Below are 5866 nucleotides of genomic sequence, written 5' to 3'. Positions count from 1 at the left end.
GGTGGATGAAGAGACGCGCAGAGTGACTGGTGGATGAAGAGACGCGCAGAGTGACTGGTGGATGAAGAGACACACAAAGTGACTGGTGGATGAAGAGACACACAAAGTGACTGGTGGATGAAGAGACACACAGAGTGACTGGTGGATGAAGAGACACACAAAGTGACTGGTGGATGAAGAGACGCGCAGAGTGACTGGTGGATGAAGAGACACACAGAGTGACTGGTGGATGAAGAGACACACAAAGTGACTGGTGGATGAAGAGACGCGCAGAGTGACTGGTGGATGAAGAGACGCGCAGAGTGACTGGTGGATGAAGAGACACACAGAGTGACTGGTGGATGAAGAGACACACAAAGTGACTGGTGGATGAAGAGACGCGCAGAGTGACTGGTGGATGAAGAGACGCGCAGAGTGACTGGTGGATGAAGAGACACACAGAGTGACTGGTGGATGAAGAGACGCACAGAGTGACTGGTGGATGAAGAGACGCGCAGAGTGACTGGTGGATGAAGAGACGCGCAGAGTGACTGGTGGATGAAGAGACACACAGAGTGACTGGTGGATGAAGAGACGCACAGAGTGACTGGTGGATGAAGAGACGCGCAGAGTGACTGGTGGATGAAGAGACGCACAGAGTGACTGGTGGATGAAGAGACACGCAGAGTGACTGGTGGATGAAGAGACACACAGAGTGACTGGTGGATGAAGAGACGCACAGAGTGACTGGTGGATGAAGAGACACACGGAGTGACTGGTGGATGAAGAGACACACAGAGTGACTGGTGGATGAAGAGACACGCAGAGTGACTGGTGGATAAAGAGACACACAGAGTGACTGGTGGATGAAGAGACGCGCAGAGTGACTGGTGGATGAAGAGACACACAGAGTGACTGGTGGATGAAGAGACACACGGAGTGACTGGTGGATGAAGAGACACACAGAGTGACTGGTGGATGAAGAGACACACAGAGTGACTGGTGGATGAAGAGACACGCAGAGTGACTGGTGGATAAAGAGACACACAGAGTGACTGGTGGATGAAGAGACGCGCAGAGTGACTGGTGGATGAAGAGACACACAGAGTGACTGGTGGATGAAGAGACACACGGAGTGACTGGTGGATGAAGAGACGCACAGAGTGACTGGTGGATGAAGAGACACGCAGAGTGACTGGTGGATGAAGAGACACACAGAGTGACTGGTGGATGAAGAGACGCACAGAGTGACTGGTGGATGAAGAGACACACGGAGTGACTGGTGGATGAAGAGACACACAGAGTGACTGGTGGATGAAGAGACACGCAGAGTGACTGGTGGATAAAGAGACACACAGAGTGACTGGTGGATGAAGAGACGCGCAGAGTGACTGGTGGATGAAGAGACACACAGAGTGACTGGTGGATGAAGAGACACACGGAGTGACTGGTGGATGAAGAGACACACAGAGTGACTGGTGGATGAAGAGACACACAGAGTGACTGGTGGATGAAGAGACACGCAGAGTGACTGGTGGATAAAGAGACACACAGAGTGACTGGTGGATGAAGAGACGCGCAGAGTGACTGGTGGATGAAGAGACACACAGAGTGACTGGTGGATGAAGAGACACACGGAGTGACTGGTGGATGAAGAGACACGCAGAGTGACTGGTGGATGAAGAGACGCACAGAGTGACTGGTGGATGAAGAGACACGCAGAGTGACTGGTGGATGAAGAGACACACAGAGTGACTGGTGGATGAAGAGACACACAGAGTGACTGGTGGATGAAGAGACACGCAGAGTGACTGGTGGATGAAGAGACACACAGAGTGACTGGTGGATGAAGAGACACGCAGAGTGACTGGTGGATGAAGAGACGCACAGAGTGACTGGAGGATGAAGAGACGCGCGGAGTGACTGGAGGATGAAGAGACGCGCGGAGCGACTCGGCCCTGGGGAGGAGCGAAGCGCCGCGTGCGCTCCAGCCGAGTGGCGGGACGATGAATGGGAGGAGTGAGTTCGCAGGGGCAGGAGGAGCAGGAGGGGTGGAGGATGTTTTGGGGGTCGGCTTGGCTTCGTCTGACGATCGTCCCACCCCTCCCGCCGTTCTCTCGGCTTGGCGTGGCAGGGAGAGCGGCGGTTGAAATGTGGGAGGAGGCTGCAGAGAGCCACGGATCTTCCCAGCACCAGCACCAAGCCCTCCTCTCTCTCTCGCGAGGTTATGTTAATATACATGGCGACCCGCATGCAGCTTCCCACATAACCACATCCCTTTTCACACCCCTCCCTCCCTCCCCACTTCGCTTCTGTTTCCCAACTTACCAGTACTGTACCGTATTTCCCCCGGATTATAAGACGCTCCGGAAAATAAGACGCACCCCAAACGTGTGAACGTAACAAATCTGGTCTTACACACACACACAAAGACAAAGACCCCCCCTATAGCATCAGCAGACTGTTGGGGCAAGTACCGTGAGCGAAGGCCGGCACGGCACACGAGGGGGTGGGTGGCCAGCACCACGCCCGGCTGCCTTTGTCTCCCCAGTGGCGATGTTTACACACCGCACCGAGTACTCATTTGAGGCTGAGTCGACCTAGGGGAGGCCCGGGACCGGTTCAAATAATCGAATCCGGATGGCCAGGTTCGTAGCGCAGCGCGCTAACCGCTACACCACCGCTCCCCGTCAGACGGAGTATCAGACGCACCCCCAAATGTTACTTTTAAAACACTGGGAGGGGGGAGTGCGTCTTATAATTCGGTGCATACGATACAGCCACCCCTCCCCCCGTGTTGCCTTTGGTCGGCTGTTGTTGTTTGTGTGTGCTGGCGGTCATTCATTGTTGTTCGACTGTCGTCTGCGCTGGCTGTCAAGACGAAACGGTGTCGGTGTCTGTGTGTGTTTGTGTGTGAGCGTAGAGTGCGCGTAAGAATGGTGGTGTCGTATTGACATGCGAAGCATGCTGTCAGTCCTGTTGTGTTGTTGTTGTTCTTTTATGCTTTCGAAGCTGTCACCTTTGGGGTATAAATTCAATGTCATTCCAGTGATGTGCTTGCAATTATTCACGACATCATGATTCGCATCATGACATCATGATGATTCACATAATATCATTGCCTGGTCGCGGAAACCGAATTAAATATTTCACGATTACTGTATAGTGGTGATTCGAATCCGTGATCGGTTTTTCTTTTGTTGCGTCTCAATTCAAGGCCGTGGCCATGGAGTCAACATTGGGGGGGAGGGGGGGCAAATCTTCCAGGGGGTCTGGGCCCCCCCCCCCCCCCCCCAGAAAAAAAACATCTACATGTTAAAACTCATTTCCTGCCTAAAATATTAAAAAATGCACTAACATATAGAATAGACTTTTTATTTATTTTTAACAATAATGTCTATTAGTGTATTGTATTACATTGCTCTGTTTTTCTTCTTTACCATTCCTTGTTTCATTGTATGAAATGGCAGAGATTAGGGATTCATAAAGTACAACCATAACCACAATCATATTAACATAAATCTATTTTATAGCAATATATTGGGGGGGGGGGGGGGGGGCATTTTAAGCATATTTGAATATTGCACGCGCCTCCGTTGCGCTGTGTGCCGTTTGTCCCCCTGTCCCGCACGCGATGTCTCTATTATTGTTGCCGTCTTCTCGTACGCCGCGACTCGTTTGTGTTGCCGATCTGGTTTCTCGCGTCTCACTCCATCTCAAATTGAATTTCACTGGTCAACAACAAAAAACATTTTTTCTGGCCTGGACTTTTGCAACTGTTTTAGACTAATTTCAGGGTGCTGATTCCAAATCTGACCTCAGATTTGCTCTATCACATCTCATTTTTATGCTATCGGCATACCCCATTTTCATTGATTTTACCCGAAATTAACTCTTGTCACTTATGATTGCAAGTTGTTGCGAGTCAGTGACTGCTTTAGTGTTAAAATATGGTGCTGTATTTTTATGATAGTGTGTTTATAATATAATTTTATGTAGATATCCACATTTATTTAATATTTTTCTTCTGCTGCAGTTTGTATTGAAAATGCCATATTTGATATCTCAAAAACCTGATGTGATAGACAAAAACTGATGCCAGATTTGGAATCAGCACTCCAAAATTACATTAAAACCGTTGGAATACCTTATGCCAGAAAAAGTGTGTTGACCAGTGTTATCCGTCTGGTTTGTACCGTCTCGTTCGTTTGTCCGTCTGGCACGTCCTGTTCCGTCTCTATTGCTCGATTGTGTCGTATCTCTCGCTTGGACTGCCTGCTTGCTTTGTACCATTATTAATTTATCTTGTTTTTACAAACATTGTCAGTCCACTGCCGGATGAAGGCATTCCCATGCCATGTTGGTTGACTGACCATACTTCACCACGCTGGTCAAATGAAATGGTGGGGCCTAGAACCAGTTGTACAGATATCACTAGCAACTGGGCCTGCAATCTAGCGCTAATAATCACGCCCACAAAGCTATCATCGGCTTAAGAATCGAATATAATCGATAACCCTGAACACGCCTAGGTCAGCATTTGGTGTTCCGAGCTCAGGCAGTGATGAATGGACCTTTGTGAGTGAGCGTGAACGCTCGCCAATTCTCCTGCTCACTCACACACACGCGCACGAGATTTCTCCACCTTGTGACGGTAATTAAAATGGATTTTGTTTTGTTCTTTTGCAAAAATTAAGAAGCTGGGATTTCACGGCAATCGAGGCGGGTCGGGGGGTATTAGCCTAACACCCAAGGCAACGTAGCGGCGTGGTGTCGCGGTGAAGTTGATTAGTCTGCAGCATTTTCCACCGCGGGTAATGAATTCAGAATTATAATACGGTGGCATTTACTGTACAATAATATTCGCCCTCAACATCATCATCATAGGTGGATGGGGGGTATGTAACAAAAAACAATGTTTTCTGAGCACAGGCCGAAAACGCTCAGCGGCCAGCAAGAAACAGCACTATTGAAAGTGCAACGGAATAGCGCTATAAAAAGCGTCTCGAATCTTCTAAGCTTACACTAACTTGGGGTAAAGCATTGGACGGCCGAGAAAGCGATTTGTATATTAAAAATTCGCAACACGCAACGCTGTGGTTTTGTGAAAAAAGGGGGATGTGGTGAATTAGCACAAAAAGTGTCACATAGCATGTTTTTTTTATCTAATGCAACGGCGGTGACGTCATTACCTGTGCATGCGGTGGCGAGGTGCGACACAGTGGCGAGATGTTAACGACCTCGCCTCGTATACAGCAGGTCGTGGGCTCGATCCCAACCCTGACGCTTCAATATTTGGAGTTTGCATGTTCTCCCCGTGGGTTGTGTAGATTTGTGTTCGGGTCCTCCGGTGTTTCCCTTCACATTTATAAACATGCGTTTAGAGAATTTTGCTGCTATAAATTCCCACGTAATAAGCCACTTCGTTGAACTATCATTTGTGGCCAGATTGCTTCTGAAAAAGAGCTATATAGCTCAGTGGGGCCTTGCCTGGTAAAATAAAAAATGTGATTCAACACAGATACTAACCTATAGATACTTTGCCAGACTCAGGATATGCTATTTTATTCTGCATAAATACAGGTGGGTTTTTTTTAATCCAAATAAAACTTTCTTGCAAAATCCCTAGGATGGATACAACTACGGCACTTTTTTTCCAGCCAGTGGATTGATAACGCGCTGTTAATTATTACACTTAGACCTCGCTTAGTGCTCAAGATGTCATTCATGGAGAAGTGACAGCTAAATCAACCATTGCTAAAAGGGGTCATTAAAGCAGTGTGCATATATATGAGGACGAGTTCCCGACGTTATTTCTTACGTATGAGCAACATATGAGGGCTTCATTCGGGTATCGGTAATATCGCAAATAATAATAGAGATGGTA

This window comes from Lampetra fluviatilis, chromosome 8 (assembly GCF_964198595.1).
Source record: "Lampetra fluviatilis chromosome 8, kcLamFluv1.1, whole genome shotgun sequence".
Lineage (NCBI taxonomy): Eukaryota > Metazoa > Chordata > Hyperoartia > Petromyzontiformes > Petromyzontidae > Lampetra > Lampetra fluviatilis.
This window is presented reverse-complemented; position numbering follows the sequence as displayed.